Source organism: Cryptomeria japonica, chromosome 2 (genome assembly GCF_030272615.1).
Source record: "Cryptomeria japonica chromosome 2, Sugi_1.0, whole genome shotgun sequence".
Lineage (NCBI taxonomy): Eukaryota > Viridiplantae > Streptophyta > Pinopsida > Cupressales > Cupressaceae > Cryptomeria > Cryptomeria japonica.
In genome coordinates, this window is record NC_081406.1 from 446,983,507 (window position 1) to 447,002,477 (window position 18,971).

Here is an 18,971-nt window from a genome sequence, read left to right on the forward strand (position 1 = left end):
ATGCGTTTTGAAATATTTTTGTTTTTCAAGATCTGATATCTGATATTTTGGACATCTTCTCATTGCAGGAAAACATTGGAGTGTTATACTACTGACAGAGCAGACCTAGTGGACTTGATCTTCGAGTTGACTTACTAGATGAGGAGATTGAGCATATCTGACAGCTTGATCTATATCATATTTTACACTTGCGAGAGGTTACAGCCAACAGGGCCATGATTGCATCTTTGATAGAGCAGTGGCATTCTGAGACTTGTTCTTTTCATCTTCCAACTAGTGAGGCATCCATTACCTTAGAGGATGTATGGTGTATACTGCATATTCCGATTCATGATGAGAGAGTTGTATATGACCATGATGATGGCATTGCTGGACTATGTGCACTTTTTGAGTGTGAGATTCAAGACTTGTAGATCAATGGCCATTATGACATCCCTTGGGCCCGATTAGACTATGATGACATGACTATTGTATTATGCGGTGTTGTTAGTGGTTTACTGATACCTGACAGACGAGGTCATGGGTTTCTAGTTGGATGGGGTAGAGTGCTCCATGATGTGATCATTCATTGTCGATTGTATGTGTGGGGTCCTTGTCTACTAGCCATGTTATACTATTAGATGCATGGTATTGTGTATCTTGGATACCGTTCTATCAGTTGTGGTGTTACTTTGCTTCAGACATGGGCATGGGAGCATATTTCTATTTCGAGGCATGTTATTCATGTTGATTTACAGCCTGGTGAGCCTTATGATTATAGGTACACAACAGGTATTAGACATAGGGGTTCAGGTAATACCTTGTATTGGAGACATCAGTTGGACATATTGCAACATTTTATTTGGAGACCATACTTAGATTTCCCCAGTTGGGAGGATGATGTAGTACACTTGCCTTTCTATTGACAATAGAGATATCTTATTGGTAGGACCTTTGAGACCCAGCAGATTATCGAGATGTATCTTCTAGGGTGGGTTCTGAGACAATTTGGTGAGGTACAAGTGACACTAGTGGTTACTCCTTATTTTGCTCGAGGATCACGGGAGGTATCTGATTGGGGTGTTTACATATAGCCACATGTTGTTTCTGTCGAGTTTGATTCTCTGCAACCATTACTCTAGGGTTGGGGTAGAGGTACAACAGACCCAAGAATGATGGTGGAGTATGATGCATGGTTTGATAGGCATAGGCCAGTGCCTTTGACTGATCCTGCTATTCCGATTATAGCACAAAAGATTTGCCATCCTAGATAGCGGTTAAGGATAGACGCATGGGAGAGAGCTAGAGGAGGAGGAGAGGGTGGAGATGAGAGAAGAGGTGAGGATGATGAGGGAGGAAATGAGGGAAATGAGGGAGATGAGGATGTAGACATTGGTGGAAACACCGAGTCTATTAGTAGTGAGGATAGCGATGATTCTTCTAAGTCATCAGGCAGTGAGAGTGGAGGTGATGATGAGGATATGTCAGAGCTAGAGGATGTGCCTAGTGTAGAGGGTGGGAGAGGACAGGTTGGTGAGGAGGATGAGCTGCAGATTGTTAGAGCACAGGTCCAGAGTTTGGAGGATGAGGTCACTAGACAAGATATCGAGCGAGATACTTATCATGTAGATTATGCTACCCTTGAGGCTGAGAGAGATCATCTCCAAAGGGAGAGAGATGAGGCAGTGCGGAGATGTCAGATTACTATGGATTCCTTTGATCAGCTTTTTAGAGAAGGTACCGATGCACGCGACCAGACAGATAGATATTTCATTGCTACACAGGAGGCTATTTATTATAGACAGGCATATGAGCGAGCCATCCCTGAGGGTTAGAGAGATCTTAGCTTCAGTACATTTATGGGGAGGAGATTGAGTAGATCTACTTCACAACGGACTAGCAGTGGTGGCATTATGGGACCACCTCAACATCCTGGGGCAGGATCTAGTGGATAGGATCCACCTGCTGATAGAGGCAGTGTTGGTTGATCATGTTATCTGAGCCTTCCAACTTATTTATTGTATTCACACACATTATCATTTTTGAGTTATATATATATGATATGCGGATTTCGGTAGCGATCTATTTATGTTTTGCTTCCCATCTATGCTTATACGATGCTATGAGTTTTATGATGCATATCTATTTGATTCTATGCAATGGTAGTACATGTATGTATTAATGATGGTAATGGATTTTAAAAAGATTGCAATGGAATCTATAATGAATGCAATGTTGGTATTTTGGTATGGTCTTGTCATTGATGTCAACACCTACTAAATACACCTACTTTGGAGATCCAACAACATTCATCGGCAAACAATTACCGATATATGGTTAACCGACAAGATATAATGTTCACCGGTACCTGCATTGACATGGAAGACACTTGGTAATGTCGAAGACATCATGTGGACACTTTACTTTGAAGTAATAATCATTGGTATATTCTCATTTGCATATTTTCTTTTACCGGCAAATAGGTCCAGGTTATCTAGGGTTACACCGACAGGTTTACCTTTTCTAGATCAGCATGGCACGCTATGGAGATGATTTATTATTGTTGTAAATGCATTAAGCCGACATGTTCAATCGGTTATTGCATCGGATATTGTATTGTTTGTAAAAATTTTTTATTGTAATATCTTGTAGAGCCAACCTACTAAAATTGGTCTTAGGGTATGGTATAAATGTAAGATCTTATTTGTAAGATCAAGTGTGGAATGCGAAAAAAGATCTAAGGAAAGGTATATGCAAGATCAAGTTGGGATATACACGAAGACATCATTTGAAGGTGAAGTTAGGTTTTTGTAGAATCATATCAGCATTACATCGGTACTGAATCCAGCATATGAAGATGCTATTTTGTGCAGTACATTCTCATTGGATTTAATCATCCAACTATAGTAAGTGTGACTCCCATTTGTGATTGAGCAGTGAGCTCTAGGCTATTGGCCTTTCTGCATGTGTAGACCCCTCTTGTACACTTACTATTTGTAGTAGTATCATCTGATTGTGGGTAAGGTTTCCCATCGTAGTTTTTCCCCTTACAAGGTTTCCACATACAAATATTGGTGTCATGTGTAGTGGATGACTTTGTGTTTATGTTTCATGCATTGATTCTTACTGGTACAACAATTTTTTGTTAACATTGTCCACCGACATACTTAACTAATTTACCGGTATTAAGCATTAAGTTGGTTAATAAGTTTTTGGTTTGAATTTATTAGACAACTGATTCACCCCCCCCTCTCAGTTGTCTCCGAGACCTACAATTGGTATCAGAGCATAGTCCTCTTTTTGCAGAAGTTTAACAACTTGAGGAGATCTAATGTCTACTAATTATTTCAGAAAGGATAGTCCTAAACTTGATGGAACCAACTATGGGATATGGAAAATCAGAATGGAGACACATTTGAATTGCATTGGTAAAGACATCTAGGAAGTTACTAAGAATGGTTATACTACTACTATAGCTGGTCAGATTGCTCCCATTACTTTAGCCAAAGATGAAGAAAATGATTGCAAAGCAAGAGAAGCACTTTTGAGCACATTATCAAATCAACAAATCATGGGATTATCAGATAGATCCACTGTAAAAGCTATTTGGGATCATTTGGAAACACTAAATGAAGGGGATTCCACAGTCAAAATTGAAAAACTTGAAAGCTTCCGAGTCAGGTATGAACATCTGAAAATGGAAGAAGATGAAAGGATTTCTGCTTTTACGGAAAGAGTAAATGAAATTGTTTTGGGTATCAAATGTTGTGGAGGAACCTTGAGTGAAGATGAGATTGTTTCAAAAATCTTAAGAGGTTTACCACCGGAATACAAAATGAAGGTTACTGCTATAAATGAGTTGAGAACAATGCCTAATACATCAGTAACTAGGGATACATTGATTGGAAAACTTTTAGCTTTTGAAATTGAGGAATTTGGTCCTGTTGCTACTATAAAAACTGATTTGGCCTTCAAAGAATCAACATCACCTGCTCCATCCTTCGACAAATCAAACTGGAGAGCCTTTTATGCAAGAGAACTTGAAGAAACCAGGAAGGAGAATGAAGAGCTTGAAGAACTTGAAGCACTATTTGCAAGAAAAATGCCAAAAGGTCCAATTGGAAGTAAGTATGAAGCTAAAGCACCCTTTAAATGTTTTAACTACAATAAGATTGGTCATATGGCTTCAAGATGCCCTAATAGACATGCTAGACTAAGAGAAGAAGCTAGAAGGACATACAAACCTAATCCTGAATATTAGAGATATAGGTTTAAGAAAAACAAAGATAAATCTTGTTACATTGCTGATGAAGGTGTGACTGATGATTCTAATGAGGATCCAGTAGACACCGGATGGGTCATTGTTGCTATAACAGAAGATCAACCGGTACCTATTGCTCAACCGGTAGAACAAGCCCTAGCAGCTAAAGTTGAATCCAAGGATGAATGGATTATTGACTCAGGATGCTCACATCACATGACTGGAGACAAAGGTAAATTCTTGAAATTTCAAGAATACAATGGAGGTTTAGTAAGATTCGAAGATGACAAAGCCTGTTCAATCAAAGGTAAGGGTTCAATATATCTTGATGGTAAAAATAACACTGACAATGTCTACTATGTTGAAGGATTAAAACACAATCTTTTAAGTGTTGGTCAATTAGTTGAGAAAGGTTTTCAGTTACAATTTAAAAATGGAAAATGCAAAATCATGAATAGAACTGGTTTGGAAATTGCAACCAGTAATCAGACTAGAGGTAATATCTTTCATTTGAATAACAGTGAAAAGGCATGCTTAATTGCACATATAGATGAAAGTTGGCTATGGCATAAAAGACTATGTCATGTAAATTTTGATTGCATGATAAAAATTAGTACTTCTAAGGTAGTTAGAGATCTACCTAAAATTGTGAAACCTTAGAATACAATTTGCAAGGAATGTCAATTTGGAAAACAAGTTAGAGCTAGTTTCAAAAGTATTCCAGAAGAATCCAATAATGCTCTTGATTTAATTCACACTGATTTATGTGGTCCAGCTAGAACTAAAAGCTTACAAGGTGATAGATATTTCATGCTAATCATTGATGATTATTCTAGAATGTGTTGGGTTACTTTTCTCAGAGAAAAATCAGAAGCACTTGGGAAGTTCAAGCTATTCAAAGCAATGGTTGAAAATGAAACCGGTAAGAAAATTAAATGTTTAAGATCAGATCAAGGAGGAGAATTCACATCTAGAGATTTTAATACATTCTATGAAGTAAATGAAATCAAAAGATAGTTATCAGCACCTCGGACACCACAACGGAATGGAGTTGTTGAAAGGAAAAACAAAACTATTTTGGATGCAACAAGAAGTATGTTATCTGAAGCAAATCTACCACATGTGTACTGGAGAGAGGCAGTAAGCACTGCTGTCTATACATTCAACAAAGTTCACATCAAAGGTGAAACCAGTAAGACCCCTCATGAACTATGGTTTGGTAATACTCCTACTCTTAAGTATTTCAGAATTTTTGGAAGTAAATGTTATGTTAGAAGAGATGAGTATATTGGCAAGTTTGATCCTAGAAGTGATGAAGGAATATTTCTTGGTTATTCATCTAAGAGTAAAGCTTATAGATGTTTTAATAAAAGATTACAGAAAATTGTTGAAAGTACAAATGTAAAGATTGATGAACAATTCAGAGGAACTTCAAGGTATATAGACTCTAAACCAGTAACAGAAATTATGACAAATGAACCAACAGTAAATCCACCGGTACAGAATGATGATCCAGTTACTCTGGTATCATCAGAGGATTCCACAGTAATTGAAGAGAAACAACAAACTAAGGCACCCTGGTATGTAAGACTGAATCATTCTGAAGATTAGATAATTGGAAGCAAATTTAAAGGAGTCATGACAAGAGGAAGATTGGTGAATGAAGAGGTATGTCTTATTTCTCAAATTGAACCATTATCTATCAATGAGGCATGTGAAGATAAATTTTGGATTAAAGCTATGATAGAAGAATTAGGACAAATTGAGAAAAATAATACTTGGACATTAGTTCCTCAGCCTGAAAATAAAAATGTAATTGGAACCAAATGGGTATTTAGAAACAAACTCAATGAAGATGGTAAGGTTGTCAAAAATAAAGCAAAACTAGTGTGTAAGGGATATTCTCAGAAAGAAGGAGTTGATTACAATGAAACCTTTGCACCGGTAGCCAGAATTGAGGCAGTTAGATTATTCTTGGCCTTTGCAGCTCACAAGGATTACAAAATTTATCAAATGGATATTAAATGTGCATTCTTGAATGGAGATCTTGAAGAGGAAGTCTATATTGAACAACCTGATGGATTTTCCTTGATAGATGACAATGATATGGTTTGCAGATTAAGAAAATCTCTGTATGGATTAAAACAAGCTCCAAGAGCTTGGTATGCAAGACTGGATAAGTATCTTTTAAAGATTGGTTTTACTAAAGGAAATGTAGATAGAAATTTATATTACAAAGTAACTAATGATGACATCTTGATTATGGAAGTATTTGTTGATGATATAATCTTTGGAGGAGAAGATGGATTATGCAAAGAATTTTCTCTTAAAATGCAGCATGAATTTGAAATGTCTATGATCGGAGAAATAAAATTCTTTTTAGGATTGCAGATTTTATAGACTAATAAAAGCATATTTTTGAGTCAATCTAAGTACTTGAAAGAACTACTTAATAAATTTAGGATGGAGAACTCTAAACCGGTAAGCACAACTATGACTACAAATGACAAATTATCTCAAAGGGATGAATTTACACCTATTAATCCAACTAGATACAAATCTATGATAGGAGGATTACTGTATTTGACACAAACCAGACCTGATATTATGAATGCAGTATGTATAGTTTCTAGATTTTAGAGTAATCCTAGGGAAAATCATGAATCAGCAGTAAAAAGGATTTTCCGGTATTTACAAGGCACAACAAATCTTGGATTATGGTATCCTAAAGATGAAAATTTTGATCTATATGCATACACAGATGCAAATTGGGTAGGAGATGTGGATGATAGAAAAAGAACCACTGGAGGAGCATTCTTTCTTGGAAAGAGATTAGTTTCTTGGTTAAGTAAGAAATAGAGTTGTACATCTTTATCAATAGTAGAATCAGAATATGTTGTAGCAGCAACAAACTGTACACAGGTACTTTGGCTTAAGCAAATGTTGAAAGACATAAAGGTAAAATGCAAGGAACCTATTACTATATATTGTGATAACATTGCAACAATTGATATATCTAAGAATCTAGTATTACATTCTAAAACAAAACTTGTTTCTATCAAACTGAATTTTCTAAGGGAAAAAGTTGAAGAAAAAGAGATAAAACTGGTTTATGTGAATACTAAAGAACAACTTGCAGATATTTTCACAAAACCTTTGCCTAAGGAAACTTTTGAGTATCTCAGAGATCATCTTGGAGTCTTACCTCCACCGGTAGAGACTTAGATAGTTGATGATTGTCATCAGCCGACAGAAATAAATGGACAAATCTTTTATTCTGGTATTTGATGAGGAAGCTACCTCCCAAGGGGAGTAGCTGGTATATTGACTTGGTTGGTATTTTGTATGAACTTGACCTTTTGTGACTTTGGCATTTGATGTCAAAGGGGGAGAGATATATGGAAAAACATTAGGGAGAGATGTATGAAAAATGCATTATCTTTTTGAGGAGAGATTGGTATAAACACATATTACTCCCAGGGGGAGAATTGGTTTTTACTTGGCATTTCTGTTTTGGCACTTTGATGGTTTTTCCATCTTGTGTTGCCATCAATGCCAAAGGGGGAGATTGTTGGTATTTTGGTATGGTCTTGTCATTGATGTCAACACCTGCTAAATACACCTACTTTGGAGATCCAGCAACATTCACCGACAAATAGTAAACTGTGCAAAAAGTTACCGGTATATGGTTAACCGATAGGATATAATGTTCACTGGTACCTGCATTGACATGGAAGACACTTGGTAATGTTGAAGACATCATGTGGACACTTTACTTTGAAGTAATAATCATTGGTATATTCTCATTTGCATATTTGCTTTTACCGGCAAATAGGTCCAGGTTATCTAGGGTTACACCGGCAGGTTTATCTTTTCTAGATCAGCATGGTGCGCTATGGAGATGATTTATTATTGTTGTAAATGCATTAAGCCGACATGTTCAATCGGTTATTGCATCAGATATTGTATTGTTTGTAAAATGTTTTTATTGTAATATCTTGTAGAGCCGACCTACTAAAATTGGTCTTAGGGTATGGTATAAATGTAAGATATTATTTGTAAGATCAAGTGTGGAATGCGAAAAAAGATCTAAGGAAAGGTATATGCGAGATCAAGCTGGGATATACACAAAGACATCATTTGAAGGTGAAGTTAGGTTTTTGTAGAAGCATATCAGCATTACATCGGTACTAAATCCAGCATATGAAGATGCTATTTTGTGCAGTACATTCTCATTGGATTTAATCATCCAACTGTAGTCAGTGTGACTCCCATTTGTGATTGAGCAGTGAGCTCTAGGCTATTGGCCTTTTTGCATGTGCAGACCCCTCTTGTACAATTACTATCTATAGTAGTATCATCTGATTGTGGGTAAGGTTTCCCATCGTGGTTTTTCCCCTTACAGGGTTTCCACGTACAAATATTGGTGTCATGTGTAGTGGATGACTTTGTGCTTATGTTTCATGCATTGATTCTTACCGGTATAGCAATTTTCTGTTAACATTGTCCACCGACATACTTAACTAATTTACCGATATTAAGAATTAAGTTGCTTAATAAGTTTTTGGTTTAAATTTATTAGACAACTTATTCACCCCCCCCCTCTCAGTTGTCTCCGGGACCTACATGCAACTGAATGCTTAATGGAATCTGTAATGAATGAAAATAAATCTATAATGAATGTTTTTTGTATGATAATGGTTGAACCAATTTTAACTCAGATACACCTTGAAGAAATATTAGTTAGATGATAGAAAGAAAAATTGATGGTAGAAGGAATGTTAGAAAGAACACGATTTAGAAAGAAGATGAGAAATCAACAAACTATCAATAAGCAAATGAGATGAGAATGAAATTTGAAGGAATCACGAACTTGTGTCACATATTTTATTGCTTCACTATGAAATTTGAAGGAATCATGAACTGAGCCTTATTATTGAACAATGAAGCTTAGCACATCATGGTATAAGGAACCAAGATGCAAAGATATCTCATTGTAGAAACAACCATGTAGCAGACAAGGAGTGAACCCTCCATTCTGGGAATTATGCTAGGGTCGAGGTATGTGTGGTGATTTCACCTTGATGTGAAGGCTCTTATCACAGACACCCACTAGAGCAATTTCCCTAGAATTTCATCGGTTCATGCCACAAATAGCAAACAAAGAAAGAGATAATGCCCATCATAGCTCCTCTAGTCACTTGTGGACATCCTTGAGTAGCATAGGAACAATATCTATCACCAAATGATAAAAAGATAAAGACTGACCTGGACAAAATTCAGCAGCTATACTAACCTTGTGCCTTCATTCTCAGTTACTTGATGTGATGGTTGATAATGTTTGATCTCAGAAAGTTGTGGACCCCGTTTAAGACTGACCTGTCTGATTTTGAGTGTATCCTCTTCAGTTTAAGATAAGATAATGATCACGTTGATATGGGTATGATATGATTGATAAGACAATCTGATCAGTTGATTGCAGATGTTTGACTGGATAGTCATATCCTTTGTTAACTTCGTGCGAAGAGTTTGCTAGATATCTGCTAGGGTATTTGTTTCTCACAAGACATTTTATTGCAAGTTTTTCTAATTGATTGATTCTCAATTTTTAGTTATTTTCCAAGAGATTTTTTGTTGTTTTTGGATTATGTAGATCGATATTTGAATGTTTTTTATTGATTTTTTTAGGACTTTATCCGATGTTTTTGGCTGTTATGTTTTTCACTATTTTTTGGATGATTTTTTCAGGACATTATATGGATGTTTTTGGTATTTTTTTAGGACTTAATATATTTTTTTGGATTTTGAGTTTTTCAGTGTTTTTGAATTTTGAGTTTTTTCAGTGTTTTTGAATTTATGTTTTTCACTGGTTTTGGATAGTTTTGAAGGACGTTATCTGATTTTTAGGATTTTTTTAGGACTTTATATTATTTTTTGGATTTTTTTAGTTATGCCCCCAATGTGCAGACCTGTATGACATGATGATCCGTAGAATGTATGTGGAGACAAATGAATTTTTTACATGACCTATGTTAATGCAATATGCATGATGAAGATGCATTTCCTATTCGAACAAGTTTAATTGTGTTTATTTTAGCATTTGTAATACACCAATTGAAATGAAGGTGCAAAACATTTCATAGATAAGCGGTCAATCGATCTCTAAGGTCCCTTGGAACATTAATCTCAACACACTTGGTCACTAGGATTTACAAATGGAGATGCAGAAAACTTCCCCATTGGTTCTTGAAACTTTGATCTTCTTTTGCCCATGTGTGTGCAGATGAGTTAATTCATGGTCTTGTGTTCACTAAAGATCCTTAGCATCCTATATGATTAGCTACATGGATTATCCTAACTTCAAAAGAATCCCAAATAGAGCCTTGAGAGCTTTGACGAGGTTATAGACTATAATTTTTCAAATATTGCTCCATTGCCAGTAGGCGTTCATAGCCCTTATGGAGTTACTTGCATGTTCCCATAGTCAAGCTTTTTTATCGTATTTGTATACATGATATTTCAGTTATATATCAATGCTCTTTTGCCTTGAGATGGATATTTGGCATAGCTCTTTCTTTTTTTTATTTTCTTTCCTTGACTTGTAAGTAATGAAATCTACTTGGGTGTGACAAATATAGTGGTGTTGAAGTAGAATTTTAGATTTTTCACTAGTCATATGATCAACTAGGTGTCTAGAATGAATTAGAGATTTTTTGTGTTTGAGATATAGCAATTGATAGATTGTGGGTTAACAAGTCTCAAATAGTGAAATCACTACCCAACCATAAGTAAAGCGTCATCACAGGGTAATGTTGTAAATGAATGACCTTAGGATCTCGAAGACTTCATGTCTAAATATCTAAGAAAGGAAATGATCCTTGTTTCTCTCAAATGCAAACGAATGATAAACTTGAACAATTGCCTTGTTTTATTAATGCTGCTATATGAAAATACCGAAACTTTTGAGAATATGATGCATTTAAAAAAGAAACTATATCTAATGCAGTGTTTTAAATGATATGATATGCAATGCAGAAAGTAAAACCTAAACTACACAACCCTTAGGTATAATATCGCTTAAGGTGCATGTTGTTCATAGGGTCAGAGAGTGGATCTCCCTCCATGGTAGCCAAATTATATGCTCCATTGCCTATGAACCTTGTTATAATGAAAGGACCTAGCCAGTTAGGTTCAAATTTCCCTGGCCTTTCTCATTCCGCTAGGTTCCTCTGATTCTCTTTGAGTACTAGATCTCCCACTTGAAAAGTTCATGGGCAGACCCGTTTATTATAACTTCATCTCAGTTTGTTTTGATATCCTTATAGATGGTTAAATGTTGTTTGTCTTTTTTCATCAAGGGTTTCGAGTTCTTGTAACCTTGCTACCCTGTAGTCTTCCTCGGATATGTTGTTCTATAAGGAGACTCTTAGAGATGGTATTTCTATTTCAATGGGGAGTATCTCTTCTGTCCCATAGACCAATGAATATGGTGTTGCTCATGTAGGTGTGCGTACTCCTGTTCTGTAAGCCCAAAGAGCGGGATTTAACTGAAGATGTCAATCCCATCCTGTGTCAGTGACTACTTTCTTAAGAATTTTCAATATTGTTTTATTTGTAGCCTCTGCTTGTCAATTACTTTTTGGATAATATGGAGTGGCAAATCTCTATTGTATGTGAAATTTGTAACACAACTCTTTCACTTCCTGGTTTTTAAATGGACGTCTATTATCTGTAACAAAGCACATCAGAACTCCGTATCTACATATAATGTAGTTGAGCATGAATTTTTATATCTTCTTTCCAGTGGTGTACATTAGAGGAATTGCCTCAACCCATTTGGTAAAGTACTCAGTGGCTATCAAGATGAACTTGTGCCCATTGGAAGAAGTAGGATTGATTTTACCCACTAGATCTAATCCCCATAGTGAAAATGGCCATGGTGATGTAATGGGTTGAAGATCTTGTGCTGGTGCATGAATAAGGTCTCCATGCATTTGGCATTGTTTACACTTATGTACATACTTGTAAGCGTCATTTTCCATAGTTGGCTAGTAATAACCTGTTCTCAATAATTTTTTTGACAATGGTGGACCACTTTGGTGAGCCCCACAGATACCATCATGGATTTCTTTTAAAGAAAGGTGTGCTTCACTCTCATCTAGACATCGGAGAAGAGTTCCATCGAAACCATTTCTATACAAAGTATCAGCTATAATGGTGTACCTAGATGCCTGATGAATAATTGTCTTCTTTTGGTTCTTGGACAGATCCGGTGATATATATCGAGTATGTAAATATGTATATATTTCATTATACCAAGGTGATTCTGGACCCACAATTGCACATACATATTCTGATAAGGGAGTCTCATATGTAGGTAGCATCAACTGTTCTATGATGAACTCAAACTGAGTTTCGTTAGCAGGCATATTGAGAAGAGATCCTATGGTTGTCATTTCATCTGCTGCCTTGTTTTGTATCCTGGGATTTGTTCGAAGGTAATTTTGTGGAAGTGATCCTTGTAATCTTTGACCAACTTATTGTAAGGCATGAGTTTGTCATCCTTCATGTTGTAATCATCATTGACCTGGTTTATAATCAACTGCAAATCACCATAGACCTGTAACTCTTGTACTCTCCATTGTACAGTTGTATGAAGCCCTATGAGGAGAGCTTCATATTCAGCCATATTGTTGGTGCATTGGAAATTGATCATAAATGACTTAGGTATAACATCACCTTGAGGAGTAATGAAGAGAATACCTGTTCCAGATCTGCGATTTGTATATGACCCATCAAAGTATAATTTCCACATTACAGAGGCAGTTAATGTAAACACAGATTCGTCTGGAAAGTCTATCAGCAACGGGTGATTGTCCTGTATAGGAGCCTCTGCTAATTGATCTGCTATAATTTGTCCTTTGATGGATTTTCTATCTATGTATTCTATATCAAACTCGCTCAGGATCATAACCCACTTAGCCAATCACCCAGTCAATGTTGCTCTGCTCAATAGGTACTTGAGTGGGTCAAAGTGTGCAATGAGTTGTACCTTATGAGTCAACATGTAATGTCTAAGCTTTTTGGATGCAAAGATTACTGTTAAGTATGCTCGCTCTATGGGGGTATAATTAAGCTCATAGCCGATTAGAGTCCTACTTATAATAAATGGCTCTTTCTTTTCCATTTTGGTCATGTTGTGCTAATAGAGCTCCTAGAGCTGAGTTTGTTGTGGATATGTATAACAATAGAGGTTTTCCTAGAGTAGGAGATATTAACAGTGGTGTATTCAAAAGATAATCTTTCAGGGCTTGGAAAGCTTCCTGGCATTGTTCTATCCATTTAAAAGTAACTCCTTTCCTGAGTAAATGCTAGAATGGGTGACACTTATCTGCCAACTATGCTATGAATCTCCTTATGGATTGCAGTCTTCCTTGTAACCCTCTGAGTTGTTTAAGTGTTGATAGAGGTTGCATATCAATGATTTCCTTGACCTTGGCAGGGTCTATTTCAATTCCTTTGTTTGACACTATAAACCCTAATAGTTTACCTGCTGTTATGCCAAACACACACTTCTTTGGGTTTAATCTAACATTATACTGTTCCAACCGATCAAATATCTATGTTATAACTACAAGGTGACTTTCTCTTGTTTTTTATTTAGCAAATATATCATCCACATAATCTTCCATTATGTTGTGGATCATGTCATGAAACAATGTTGTCATGGCTCTTTGGTATGTTGCTTCGGCATTTTTAAGACCAAATGGCATCACATTCCAGCAGTATGTTCCCCATGGGCATGTAAAGGTCATTTTATGTTGATCTTCTGGTGCAATTTTAATCTAGTTGTATCCTGAAAAACCATCCATTAAGGATAGCATCTCATTTCCAGCTGTTAGGTCAACTATCATATCGATATTAGGTAGCGGGAAGTCATCCTTAGGACAAGCTTTATATAGATCCCAAAAATTAGTATAGATTCTTATGCCTCCTGTGGTCTTAGTCATAGGTACCAGGTTGGATATCCATTCCACATAATCAATAGGTCTAATAAAACCTACATCCAACAACTTTTGTAGTTCTATTTTAACTAGTAATGCGATACTTGGATGCATTTTTCTTAATTTTTTCTTGTAAGGTTTAACTCCCGGTATCAAAGGTAAGTGATGCAACACTAATTCAGAGTCTAAGCCTGGCATGTTTGAATAGGACCAAGCAAATTTGATAGGTCGTTTCTTGAAAAAATGAATGAATCTATCTTTTTCTTCTTTGCTTAGTGATTTTGCCATATGGATGTTATGTACAACCTCCCCTTCTGCTATGTTTACTTCTTTTGTTTCCTTTGTAAGTAATGTTGAACTTTCTCTTTCCATAGGAAGATTACCCAAGTCAGTCATGCCATTATTGGTAGTTTGATCCTTATCTTCTGTTGTAGAAGCACTTTCTTCTCCAAAGTATGTCATTCTATTCAGGTCTACAACAAACCCTGCTTTGTGATCACCTTGTGGAAATCCCTCTCTGACTCCTAGAAATTCTGAAATTGCTTCGTCATTTTCAAACCAATCCAATGTTGGTTTTCCTTCATTCCCCCAATCAATCAAGTGTGAATAGACTAGGGGTAAATCATTATTCCCTTCTTTAGTAGACTCTAATAACATGAAGACTTGATTGTTTGATTGACTTTGTGTATCTTCATCCTGTATAAGCTTTATTTGATAGCTTGATATTAGACTTTTTGGTGGACTAGAATCATGGAGTGATAAGAATTCATAGTCATGAGAGTTTGTCTTACTTTCAATATATGTTTCATCATATGAGCTATCATCACTTATTTCTTCTTGTTCCTACCTCTGAATCTGTTGTAGATTGACTGGTCTTCTTTAGACATTAGTTACCCTTCTTAAGCCTGGTATAAGTCTTTGCAATCTTTCTTCATCTGTTTCGTTAGGTTGAGCCTGAGTTGCTTCTCGTGGTAGAAGTAGTGACAATAACCATGGGCTGGATTCGGGTGGTGGTTGTAAACCTGCATTTGTTGCCACATTAGCCTATATTATTGTGTCAACAACTGTATCATTTTGTAACTCAGTGGTAGGTTCTTGTAGGAGTTGTCTCATGTCTTCTCCATCTAATTCTGTACTAGGTGATGTAGGTACCCAATTACTTGTTTGAGATGAAGATGGGAGCGCTTGTGTGAACAAATTACTTTGTGATATGTATTCTGATGGTTTTCTTGGTCAACTTAGAATATCAAGGGTACGTTGTCTTGCTTCTATGATATGTTGTACATGCTTATATCCCAATCCTTGATTCCCTAAATTATCATTAGGAACAATAGGTTCTATCCTTCCTTGTTTCCATAACCCAAGGCCTGTGGTACCATCATATCCATGTCTTTGGAGTATTTTGAATCCATTTCCATACTAATCTGTGTGTATTTTGGGTATTGTCATATGATCTTCTTCTCTATATATCCAATGGTTAACATCTTCGTTCAAGGATTCTTCTTGTAAGTCACCTCATTTAATGAAAGAGCATGAGTCTGTATATCTGACAATTTCTTTTCCTTTGTCCTATTTTTGCACTGTATTTTGAGGTTTCCCAAAGGACTTAGGAGAAAGAGACAACTATTTCCCACTTAAATTATTTGCAATAGATTACTCTCCACAACCCATATCTTTTATTTGTAAGGAGGATGTTGTAGGCATGTCCTTTTTTGTTTCTGTGATATTTAATGTTTCCAATTGTGTAGTGAGAGGTGCAGCCTGATTGATAGGTACCTGGTTATCCACATTGTCTGTCAGGTAATTGAAATGTTGGAATGGGTTTGGATCACCCTTTATGGTGATTTCAATACCATTGTATGGTAATTTGACACACTGATGAAATGTGGATGGTACTTCTTGCATGGTGTGGATCCATGGGTGGCCCAATAACATGTTATATCCTAGCTCTATGTCCAAGACTTGAAAAGCGACCTCTATCATTATAGGTCCTACTTGTACAGGTAATGTTACAATGCCTTTTGATGGATGTTCTTCATCATCATAAGCGTTGATATTTATCCTCTTGGAAGAATCAATGTGAAGTTCAGAATATCCTAGTGCTTTGACTAGCTTTAAAGTGCAAATGTTGAGACCGGATCCCCCATCTATGAGTACTCTTCTAATTCTTCTTATATGAATATAAGATTCCAGATGTAGTGGGTCGCTATGAAGAAATCTATCACTAGGAATATCTTGTTCTATGAATGCAATACGTGTGCCTTGTGTCAGATTTCCCATCATAGACTGGAAGGCATTTTCATCTATATCTTTGTCCACTACCGAATCTTGAAGTGCTTTGTCTAGTATAGCTCTATGAGTGGGTGAAATACACAATAGTTTGAATAATGATATCTATGATGGATTTTTCTTAAGTTGCTCAACAACATTGTAAGTCCCTAATGGTGGTGGTTGATTTTGTGTTATCCCCTGTAAAGTTATGTTTGATCTACGAGTAACTACTCCACAGTCTCTATCTCTAGGAGTTATGGTGATTGTAGCGACTATATCATTTGACTTACAAGATTTGTCTGTATCATAGGCTATTTTATCAAGATTTATGTTAAATCCCTCTTCATAGTCTTTATGTGTATGTTTGACATCCATAATGTGTTCTATGATTTCATCTTCAAACCAACCTAAGTGAGATGGTTGATCATGCCCCCAGTCTCTGAGACAAAGATTTCTATCATCATCGTACTTCAGTGCTTCTGATATCATGCAAATTTGGTTATCATCTGTGTGAGTGTCTTGATGTTGGTCATCTTGGTCAAGTGTTTCTTGTGAATCATTGTTTGCTATATCTCCTGAGCTAATGGCATGAATAGTGTAGGCGTATGAGACCTTTGTGTAGTTAGCTATATTGTCTTGGGTACCTAATGTGGTAGCTTTCCCCTTGTCATGCTTAACAAAAGGATCCTTAAAAATTGTATGATTTGTGTTTGTTGAGGTTTTATCAGTATCAATTGTGATGTTCCCTTGGTCTGTCATATCTTGGACCAACTTTTTCAATTTTTAGCAACTTGTTGTTTTGTGACCTATAGTCCGATGATAATCGCAGAAATCATTATCATTCCTTCATGTGGGTTTGAAAGGACCTGGTTCATACACTCTTACTTCAAGTAAAGTGATCATGTTTGTCTGTATTAACTTTTTAAGCACTGACTCAATAGGTTCTCCTAGAGTTGTGTAATTTCTTCTTGGAGCATTTACCCTAGGGTATCTTGTGTTCATGTTTTGTGTAGCATTTACATTTATTGAGGTTATGTTATTCCCTATATGTGGATTAGATGAATGACTCATTCCCAAAGATAAAACAGGTTGAGTTCTATTTATCATTTTGGCATCTACAATGCCATCATTGGTCACATTTTTGTTTTTCGACCAAAACTTAGATTTGTCATTGTTGTTGGTGTTGCCATACTTAATAAGACCTTGTTCTACTAGTCCCTTCTCACATTTGAGAGCCTTTTCCATGATTTGTTTGAATGTGGTTAAACATTGCATTTGTATCGGATATTTAATCTTAGGAATCAAATTTTCTGTGAACATATCCACTTGCTCTATTTGTAGGATAAGTGTCTTGCACCTCCTATAGAGAGCCCTCCATTGTTGTATGAAGGATGCAAATTTTTCATTCTCATATTGTTTAGCGGCACACAAGTCCATCAAAGTAACTGGGGTGTCAATGTTGTGTGAGAAGTTTTTAATAAATTATTCAGCTAATTTTCCCCATGATGTGATAGTTGGTGGTAAACGTGAAAACCACTCTAAAGCCGGACCTCCCAGACTTTTAGGAAATAATCTCATTAGATAAGTATCTTCTAAGGAAACCTCTATACATGCCATAAAAAATTCTCTGATATGATTTCTAGGATCATCCTTCCCTCGATATCTATCAAATTTGGGCATTTCAAAATGTTGTGGGAAAGGCGGCATGTATACAGGGATAACTTTAAGAAACCACCCCCCGGGCAACTGTGTAAAATCTTGGCGAATCAGACATTATTTTCGGGGGGAAATTTTCATATGGATGGCAAAAAAAAAAATTTAAATGGGGAAAAAAATTATTTTGTACTGCCGATTTTTTTTCTAGGGTATGAAAATTTCATAAATTTTTGGTGAATAGTACCTTGTTCTATGGGGAAACTATTTATTGTGGGAGGCAAATAATTTTTGTTTAAAGGAACAAATATATAATTGTATGAGTGAAAATGTTTACTCCGAAGGAAAAAATATTTAAATGTATTGGCGATTTTTATCCACCACTTGAAAATTATTTTATTTGTTTTGGCGAATATTTTGTTATTTATGGTACAATATATAATTCATTGGCGATTTCATGAATTCATTGCCATTAATAGACAAGGCACATCACATCACATCAGTACATCACATCACATAATTCATTGAGTCTGGACTCTGCATAATGTATCAATAAGCGCGGCCTCTTTGACACATGAAGGGTGACACATACCTAAAATCTATCAATGATTTTAAACCATTCGATGATCGTAGATCAATGGCTGAAGTTTTATTTCGGCCCAATTTTCTGAAGAGAACATAGCTCACTAGAAAGTGCCCGGAATGTAATTGTATTCAATAGACACATATCAAATGTCATGAATCATGATTGATAATTTCGTTCACTTAATATATATCTATTCACTTACGGCAATCCACTCTGT